Source organism: Morone saxatilis, unplaced genomic scaffold (genome assembly GCF_004916995.1).
Source record: "Morone saxatilis isolate NCDOM2014 unplaced genomic scaffold, NCSU_SB_2.0 Contig12, whole genome shotgun sequence".
Classification (NCBI taxonomy): Eukaryota; Metazoa; Chordata; class Actinopteri; family Moronidae; genus Morone; species Morone saxatilis.
In genome coordinates this window covers 16401198-16412084 of record NW_023339674.1, presented here as the reverse complement: position 1 = coordinate 16412084, position 10887 = coordinate 16401198, and positions in this window count along the sequence as shown.

Sequence of the window (10887 nt, the reverse complement as noted above, 5' to 3'; positions counted from 1 at the left end):
AAGGAAGGAAGGAAGGAAGGGAAAACAATAAGAAAGAAAGGAAGGAACTAAACGAGGAAAACAAGAAAGTAAAGAAACAATGAAACAAACAAGGAAAGAATGAAGAAAGGAAAAAGAAACAGGAAGAGGAAATTAAGGAAAGATGGAAGGAAGGAAAGATGATTAGGGAAAGAAAGGACAGCAAGTGATATGTTGGAGTACAGTAGAACAAACGGACACAGTGCAATAAGGACAATGCGTGGCTACAGACAGTGGTTTTCAGAATTGCCACCCGCGACATGGTGTGTGGTGTGTGTGTGTGTGTGTGTTTGGATTAACACAACTTTATAATAGGCGACACCATTCAGTGACAAATCAACTACAGACTCAGTTTCCAAAAACCAAGTAACTAAGTAACCTGTGAACATGACCTGTCTGCCTGGAGGAACAAGGCAATATAACCCACAATGGGAATGTCTTGTCTTTAGAAATTCTCTGAATGGAAACAATATATTATCCTTTTATTCTTTAACACCAGAGTGGATGTGCATGCTATGTATTCCTGATGTTGCTGGATTTGTTGTGTTATATAGTAATTTCATCATTTCTTGAGTGAGGTGTGTCACCTTTAACATGACAGATAAACTTGCCTTGACCTCTTTGTCTTATCGGTTGTCCCTGGATCACAAACAGAAGTGCATGTCATTGTTTAGACAATGCACTGAATAGCTGATTTTTATGCGAGGACTTGGCAGTAAAAGTGACCAACAATGATATTTTATTTTTTTCTATTTTATAATACTAACTCTATTTATTAATTAGTTGGAGTCATTTGTTAAGAACTAATCAGTTTACACAGATAGGCCAACAGACAGACAGGTTAGGCAGAGAGACAAAAAAACATGCTTGAAGAGAGTCAGTCAGACAAGACAAGTCAGGCAGTCATTTAGTAAAGGTAGCTGAAGCCATGTGTGGGAGCAGTAGCAGGGGAACCAAACAGAGGTCAGAGGTCAGGTAGGATTTGGGTTTCCGGCTTCTAGACCCCAGTGGAGCTCAAACGTGTCTCCCTCGCCTCAGAAAACCCATCATCTTTGCCTGGATCGGTTCTGCTCTGCATCCTCTACAACTGACACGCCTGTGTTTCTCTGTTTTTATTTAAATATTACCCAGAGCTGCTACTGCACCTGGAAGGATTTTGCAGTGGTTATTTTTGTGAGTGCCTAAATGTTGCTACTGAACACACTGCCAAAGAAATTGTTTATAATGAGGATGAGAATGAGGACACTTAGCTTCGGCAGTGGTTGAGGTTACTGTTCCTTTGTTTTCCCTGCTTGGTGATTAGGTTACAGGGTAGAGTTCACGAAAATAAAATGGTTGTTACATTTCTTGCTCTCTCCACTACTGCCCAGCTTCTCAACAGTAAACATGTGTTAAAAGCATGTCAACTGTGATATTGTGTTTCTGTGCAAAGGCACAGCCACAACTGTGTGTTTCTCATCTACGTTCATGAATACTTTATGTTTTTCATGCATGCCACTGTTTGCATTGCTCATGTCTGGACGTACACATGTGTGTTTTTGCATATCCTATGTGCTGTGCAAGTGTGTGCGTGTGTGTTTATGTGGAGGCAGCTTCCACTACAGCACTCTTTATAAACACATCAGTTGGGCTGACAGTGCACAGCGGGAGGGAGAGAGAGCTTTAAGACAGCCTGGGACAGACGCCTCATAAAAAATCACTTCTAATTTATTTCCCTCCAAATTGGAAAGTGCACGCTCACACCTGACTAAATCATCACGCGCCAACTGGAGACGGCCCCCCACCGCACGCTGACGAAACCTGATCCCAGTTTTGCCGCGCAGGCCCAAGCCAGACCTGGCAGAGAAAACACAGTGTCACGCCGCATGCATACACACTCCTTAATGGCTTTTGCAGATGTGCTGCTCCCGATAGCCCTGCTGAAGCCCCCCACCCATCCCTCCCACTCGCTCAATCTAGCCCCCACCCGTCAGCAGCGGCTTTATCAAATTTTTCATTTCAACTGCTTTTTTGTGGTGTGCGTGGCCTCCACATGCCCTCTTGCTCTTTCCCATCAACTCATCCTCCTCTTTGCACCCCTTTGCTCTTCTTTTGTAGTCATTTCCACACTACTTCTTGATCTGTTTTCCCTCTTGTCTCATCTGTCACTCCCCTACAAGGCACTGAGCTCAGCAAACCTTTGGAAAACATCTTTTCCTCACTCTCTCTCTCTCTCTCTCTCTGTCCATTTCTCATTATATACTCAACTCAAGCCGGTTGGACTGGAAGAGGCCAGCTAAAGGCACAAGTGTGTGTGAGAGACATAAAAAAAAGCATGATGCTACTGATGCCACCCCAACACAATAATGATGGGAGGTCTAAAGAAAAAAACCTACCAGACGCCATAAAATAACACATCCTCTCTACTGTACATTCACCCTCATTGTGGCACTAACAGTATGGTTCCATCCACCAGTCTTTATGCATATTTTGTACACATTACAAAAGTTGCTTTACTGAAAAAGACAATACATGATGAATATTGACAGAAATACCTCTGCTAGATCTTTGATAGACAACCTGCTAACAGAATTATTTATTCATCTCATATTCACCATTATTTCCTTAAAATCCTGCAGGCAGCATCATAAAAAGGAGAAATTATAATTCACTGGTGGTTTAGCTTTGATTTGTAGTTTACATCAAAACCAACAAGCTAAAGGTGCTCCGTCTCTATAAACGCCAATCAGAAGAGCCTATCAGATGACACATTTATTTTATTCCACAGGAAGGTTATAGTCTTTCCCACACTTAGTTTTACTTGGGCAGGCCACCTAGCGACTCACTTCATCATTTTACAGAGAAGCTGAGAGAGACGTTACCTGATGGGCACTGTCGATATTTATAAGCACTGAACAGGTAAAGCAATGGTTTAGTTTTCAGTAGGCAACGTCATTAACAAGGCCTGACACAAGGCTAACAGAGCAGACACATACATGATACATGGATGGCGAATCAGAAAGAGGCGTGTGTTACGTGTGTGAGACAGAGGTGAAGCAGATTAAAGTACTTTGTGAGTAGACATTAATGAAGTAGATTTAAAATGGTGAAATAAGAAATTACCTACTATACCCACCTCCCTCCCCTCCACAGTTACACTGTCACTCTGTTGGAAACACTATATTTGTTAAGCTCTCAACTATTCCCAGTCCAGCCAATATACGGCTACCTCTCTAGTTACTTCAAGTGTCAGAGGGCCTCAGACTGCTGGCTGCACCTGGAGAGGGAGTGGCATAAAGATATAAAAGGGCTGCTGTAGTAGGACTTTATCTTTTGTTGCTGAGCTGCTAGGATGCCTACCACATGGACCTCGTCTGAGATTAATTGTGTTAATTATTTTCCTTTCTTTCCACACACACTTTATACCACTGATGCTTACATTCCCATATTTCCCTTATTAGGTATGTTTTTTCAGGTTTTTTCACTTATCTTAACATTCTATAATTCTATAATAAAGCTTAGCTGTTAGCACCGTTACTTAGCTTAGCGGCTAGCCCAACAGCCACGCATTTATAGTAACTAAGGAGTTTTTAATCTTGCACAGACACTCACAGGCACTAATGTTCAGCCTGAGCAGCTGAATTTATTAACCTACTGCTAATGTTTTTTCCTCTTTTTACGGTTCTCGCTTGCTTGTTATCAGCCCGCCCTCTGTGTTTAACTTCCTCACCAACAGCCAATCACAACGTCTGTCACTGACTGACAGCTGATAACGACCAATACAAATGGGAAGTGTTTAAACTAAAGGCGCAATATGTGTTTTTATTTTAGTAAACTTTTTGTCTTATTTTATTTTAGTAAATATTTACGGCATTACTATTCAGTCCCTTACTCAACTATTATACACCTTACTTTATTCAAAACTAAATTACTTTCTCTTTTAGTGTTACATATTTTTTACCTAACTTTTCATGACTTTATTTTAATTGCTTATTCCTGCAACTGGGCTACACATAATACCAATAAAAGCTGCAATTAAATGGTCTTACTAACTCTCGATTAATTATGTAATCTTGCAATGTCCCCTTGCATATGTTCACATAACAAATCTTATTAAATTAAATCACACTTTGTTTTGCTGAAATTTCAGAAATTCATTTAAAACTATTTGATGGAAACATAATCACAGCTTTTTACTTTGAGCTCAAATAAAATCTAACATATAATATTAACAAAAGCAGAAACTGACATCTAACTAGCTTCTCCATACAAAAACATACAGCAGTTGTTTTTGCTGACTCATCAGAGTCCGCATAGCACAACACGGCTGACTGACCAGTCATGCGTGTGTATTCTAAACACAGTGGTGACCTCCACCTTCCCACCACAAATACCCTTCCCCTTCATTATATCATGAAGACTGTGGCTGAGGAGTTGCAAACTAAACACAACAACCAATCCCAGCACGCCATGTTAAAACAAAACTGGCGAGAGAGACCAAGAGAGCTGAAAAAATTAACTGTGTGCGCTCCCACAAAAGTTCTCAAGTAAATATGAGGCTGATAAATGGAGTGTGGACTTTCCTGTGTGCACCTAGATACACATACACACAGATATCCACACAACATAAATTCAACATAAAAATGAGGAAGTACAAACAGAGGCAGACAAACGAACAGCGTGATAAGACACTCTTGTGTTTTGGCAGGGGTTTCTCTCTCTGCTGAAGCGGACACTGTGAGGGCCTGCTTGTTGGTCTTTGCTGATGTGGCTGGCTTGCGTTCGTAGTGCCCCAGTCTGTGTTTTATTGCAGGTAGAGGACAGGGTGGTCAGATGTTGAGGTCACTGAGAAACAGTTTACAAATTCACCCCAAGGCCTTTAGGTCAGGAGCAGAGGGCAGCGAAGGGCTGGGAGGACAAGACTTTTGTTTTTACAATGTTTTCTTGCTGTCCTTCTGTTTCATTCTGTTTCCCTCTCTTCACAATCTCTCTCTGTCTCTCATTGTCTCTTTTGATGCCTGTGTGATTATTTTTTGGGCCCTAGTTGGATTTGTCATGAACAGCGTACTCTATGTACAGTATAAAGCAAAAGGTAGAATGCTATTGTGTGTATTGCTGTTGGCAATGTATTTGGTAAATTATTATCAGTTATTGGAGTTGTTGGCCATGTTATTCTTTGATCCAAAAACAAAAACAAAGATTTTAACTTGGTTTAGTTGCACAAAACATCATACAGTAAGTGATGCCCATCATAGTGAGCCAACTCAAAATCATGAATCCCACCAATGTTACTGTTTGATAGTGGTTGGCATCAAGATTAACTAGAAAACTTAAAACTGAAAAAAGCTTTGACATCCTTTTTAACACATGAATAATAATGTCTACTCATATCTGTGTCTGTCTCTCTTTTGCTGTCAGGGATGAGAAACTCTATCTCTGCTTTCTTTGTGACCAGATGTTCAACTCTGCATAACCCACGGCTGGATAATCCAGTCAGAGTCCCTCCTCTGCTCTCCCTCCATTGGCACTGTCACATCCTTACTGAGGAAAAGCAAATACACTATTAAATCAAATCACCTCTGAATAAAGTTCCAAATAGAACTTCCATTTATTTTATCCAACGCAGGATGTTCAGTTTGTGAAATAAATCATATTGAGCACTTTTTATTGACATACAAGAATTGTCCTGACCCCACTAAACCTTCACCCCCATGGTGCATCCACATGTTTTTTTTTTTCAATTATTTGGCTTGACTGAACCATTAACAGTTATAATTGATTATAATTCATATTTAGGAGTGAGGGGAAGACAGCAATGTCAATAATTGCAAATTATGTTAGGAATAGGGCAACACTGAGGCCTTTTTACAACACAGGTACTCACGATATTCTAATAAGTAGCAAATTAACATATTTAATTATTTTAAAAATTATATCATCTCATTATCTGTGGTTTATGAGAACAGAGTGGCTTATTTGACTGAAAATGTCTGCTGCGACAGGAGATATATATTTATATTAAGGAATAAGGTGTAACTAATAACATTAATGATGGCTTTGTTCCATTGGGGTGTCCCAGTAATCCACTCCAGTGAGCCAGCATGTACAATACTGGAGCTGGTTGTTTCACTGGTGTTGCATGTCAAGTTTGCCATAAAGAAATCAAAAGTATTTTCATGGCAACCAGTGACTGTATTAGCATGCAAGTGAAGAAACATTAAGCTCAATGGTTTTATGTGTTAAATGAAATCTTTATTGACTTACTGTACACGTGGAGGCGCACAGCCCCATCCCCCCTTCCTCCCCCACTGGTATTGATGTAGATCCCCAGAGTAGTGACCCAGCAACCTACAGGCCAATTCCCCATCCTCTCATATCCTGGTGTGTGCACAGAGGCCACTGGCCCGGCCAGGGCAGGTGAAACCCTGAACTCCATTACATAATGACAGAGGAAGCCATCCGTCAGTGTAGTGGATTGGGGTGGCACTCAACTATGTCCCATTTTTTTCTCTGTTGGAGCTGCAGCTTCCAGTGTGTAAGGGTGACAGTGCGGTGAGCCTGAAGTGTTTGTGTAAGCCTAAATCAGTTTGAGAGGGGTGGAAACAATCCAGGGGCCTTAAAAGTGTGTGTGTGTGTGTGTGTATGTATGTGCGTGTGTATATGTATGTGTGTGTGTGTGTCCCTCCCTAATGATTTATTGTGACAAATGATCAGCCATAAACAAACAACAAGCAAGCCACCCGTCTGTCCACACAAACAAACTAACAGACAAACAAACAGAGGCCGTCAGGCAGAGTGACAGCCGAGTTTAAAATGATCAATCACAGTTAGGCAGAGATCAGTGCAGGCTGACTTAGTAATCAAGGGTGTATCATTGTGTGTGTCTGTGCATATTAGAGCTTGCGTGCTATCTGAACATCCACCTGCATTCACAAGCGTGTGAACATTCGATTTCGGTATAAATTTGTGTGCATGTGTGTGCGGCTGCCCCATCATATGTGTGCATTTCTGAGCAAGCAAGTGCGTGTGTGGGATGTAACCCAAGCCAGAGCGGGACAACACAGCAGCCTGTTCAAAGGCCCGTTTGTATTATTACAGCTTGTCCAGCTGCTCAGGACAGACAAACAAGACTTAGAGCTCTGAGCTGCAAAACACAGACCTCCCACCCCCTCGCAGAAACTCCTGTGGCCCAGCCCAGCCCAGCATTGTGGCTCAGAAATGGACAAACAAACGCCTACAAATAGACAAACTGCCAGGCATGAGGGGAAGTTATGTCTTGAAAGGATGAAGGATGAACGCAAATTCACCTTAAAAGGAGCATGTTTCCGTGTTTTTTGTTCTTCCACTGACTGCGAAGAAATTGGCTCTCTGGGATGTTTCTACTGAATTTCTACCAAATCTGCTCCCTCTTTCACAATCAGCCTCATAACTTATATGTGCACTAGCTGAATGGATGCAGGAGTTTCTATGATGCAAAGCTTTGTTTCCAAAATTGATAATTTTTGGATTTAATTTTAAATTTATTTAAAATAGATATGGTATACTTGTGTCAACATTTGTATAGTGAGTGGCAGTGGCCCCCTCCCTGCCCCATTCTCTCCCCATGAACAGTACAGAAAGTGTGTATACATTTCTACACCACACTGTAATGAGTAAGGTTACCTCCTGTAAAAATATTGAGTCTCCATTCCACATTTGCTTTTCAAATCTCACATACTACATTGAGCAATGAACCTAAAAACAAAATATTGCTTTATATACACAGTGATCTCCTTAGAAAGCTGATGAAAATTAATGCCTGTATTTCTAGCGCAGACTTTTTGCCGGCAATATTTCTTCTCAGTGTGTACTCAGTGTGCACTCTGTTGCCCTCTGAACAGCTCTCTCCTCTGGAGATCTCCCCAAATGGATCTGATTGTGGTGATTAAGATCAGAGTAAGCTAACACTCTCGCTCCCTCACACCTCTTGCTCTACTCTTCTATATTCTCTCCCTTTTCACCTCAACTTTTGTCATTCTTCCTCCCCTCCATCCTCATCACTCGTCCTGCATCCTCCTCACTCCTCCATTCTTCATCTATCATGCTTTCGTCCTTCTCCTCCTCCTCCTCTCCCTGTGCTCCTGCTCCCTCTCCCTCTCTGACTCAGAGTCCCTGTGTGCCTGTATGTAACATCAGTAAAGCTGTCAGGCAGCCAGGCCAAGGTAAACAGCCCAGCGCTGGGTTCAGGGGTGATGGGGGCCGAGATGTTTTTCCTCAGGAACCCGGGGACCCCCGGAGGCTTCTGGCTGGGGCCAGGGAGGGGCAGAGGGGGGAAGACGATCCCCTCAGTTGCCCCCCACAAGAACACACACCGGCCTCTCTTTTTTCTCTCTTTCTATCTCCATCTTCTCCCTTTTGTCTCCTTCCTCCTTATCACTCTCTTTTTGTGGTTCTTTAATTATTTCTCTTCCTGCATGTGTGTTCACACACCTTTTCAACAGCATCTTCTTAACACATGTACAATCATTCATCAGTACTCTCACACACTCCTACACTCACTCTTTTTTGCCTAAATCATTCTGGTGTTGGCATATAATAGAGATATGAACGTATGTGCCTTTAAATATGGAGCATATGCAGCATGCAGTATATGGAAGATGTTGAAGTCATACATTTTATTTTATTTCCACATACATGCTCATCATAGTGAAATGACATTTTAAAAAGGGGGCTTGGAATTGGATTTTGGCTTGATTCTCGAGGTATTCAGTAAATCAACTGTGTCACTTCAAGAGCAAAGGAAAGAAAATGAGGAAGAAGAGAAAAAGAGGAAGGAGGGATGTCTAGAGAGGAGAACAAGCAGACAAGAAGGGAGAGAAAGACATATAAAGAAGATTGAGGTAGTTAAATGGTGAATAAGGAAAGGAAAGATAGAAGGAGATAGGGGAGAAGTGATATCCCTCACCCAGGCGTGACCCCTCTCAGCCCCAGTGAGTAGCTCCCTTTGAGGGAGGCAGACAGCCTGGAGAGGGAGAGCAAGACGGGGTACATCCAGAGGTTGCAAATCAGAGGCAGCACTAAAAACACAGCAACTGGGAGCAGGAGAGAGGGGAGAGAAGAAAGGCAGAGAATGCAGGGAGTTGAAGAAGAGACTAAAAATGAGGTCTAAAAAAAAGAGTGAAGAAGGATTTAATGGAGAAAGCAAGGAGGTCAGAGAAGAAAAATTGTTGAATGAAGACAGGAGCCGGTCAAGCCAAGAAAAGCATGTAGAATTGAATTAGGGGAGGGAGAGCCACCGAGCAAACCAACAGGAGAGGAAAGCAGGGGTGCAAGGAGGAAGAGGAGGACCATTACCCTTCGTACATCAGCCGTTACATCCCTTGACGGCTGTTGGGTGGAAAAAAAGAGAGGAAACATCACAGAGTGGATGGAAGGATTAGGATAATTGGACAGAAGTAAGAAAGGGAGAGCATATTCAGCGGAAAGAGAGGTTAAGACCAGACTTTATTTGCAAATACTGTTTGTTTTAACCTTCCTGGAGTAGCAGGTGGGTGGAGTTGGAAGCACTACTAGGGGAAGGGGGAGGTGACTGAGTTTTGGGGGCCCAGAGCCGGACAGAGTCCCTGAAACATGCCAGGGATTATAGATAATTTTTTCTGAGTTCTTGACAGTGTGCCCATATTCTGTTATGGTGGTCCTGGGTGGCATTTGTCATGTCAGTGTCAGAAATTCACCTTAGTATTTCCTTTCTCTAACATAATGGACCGAATATTTTTTAAATGGTTTTAAAATTTGCTCTTTTAAAAAAAACGATTAGACCTAAGTCTGATTTCAAACCAGTATTATGTGTGGCAGCTCCTCCTCCACAGAGCTTGACTTAGCAGGACATTTTGCTTGGAATTTCCTGATAACACATGAAGAAGAAGAGAGGGAGTGCGGGAGAGCCTCAAGGCCACATTAATTAAATGATTTTATCAATGTCCAGCAGACACTAATATATAACAAAGTGCTTGACAGCTTCATTTTGCCTCAGATCTCTACCTGCAACTTGAGTTCTCTTCCTCCTCGTCTTCCTCCTCTCATCTCCTCGTCTTCCTGTTCCTGGTTCCCAGCACCCCTTTAGTCATCCTGTTGCTGCACCTCATCAATCCAACACTGTCACAATGGCGTGTGACAGCGCACTGACTAGCCCATTACAGGCATGCCACCCTGACAGCCTGTCTCAGTTAGCCAGCCCACGACATAGGCGAAGACAAACAGACGTGAACATGCGCAACTGACTTCCCTCCTCCCCAACCTTGTTGGCGCCTGGCTATGTGGGCCAGCCCTTAGAGCCTCTTTCTCTGAGGCACAAGCACTGCCTGCTTACCTGACTGCTGGCCTGGATCACATACTCCCTTATATACTGGGCAAATGCTGCAGTGTGGCTCCAGCAATGTTAAATGGTAAATGGACTGTACTTGTATAGTGCCTTTCTAGTATTCTAGCCAGCCTTCTGATTAGTGGACGACCTGCTCTACTTCCTGAGCCACAGCCACCTCCTCATGGCAATGTTTGCCTGTCAGTTGGTCCTCTTTTGGTCCAGACTGAAATATATAACAGCTATTGGTATATTCTGGCAAAATATGGGAAACATCACGCTGATGTTTGCATTTAGCTAGTAACTACTACAACCTCAAACAGCCAAATGAGTGGCTGTAGACGCTTTGTGTAGTTATTGTATAAATGTGTTTATTGGTGCCATTAAACTAAAGGTTTTCGACCAGATTCCCATTTGGATGTTGCATTTCATAATATATTCCACCATTTCAACAAGCTATATTAGCTAGGTGGCAAGTTCCTATTAAGGCTGTTTTTCTCTTGTGGTGTTGAGTGACGTCTAAATTTGTCTTAATCTCCTATAGCTTTGTC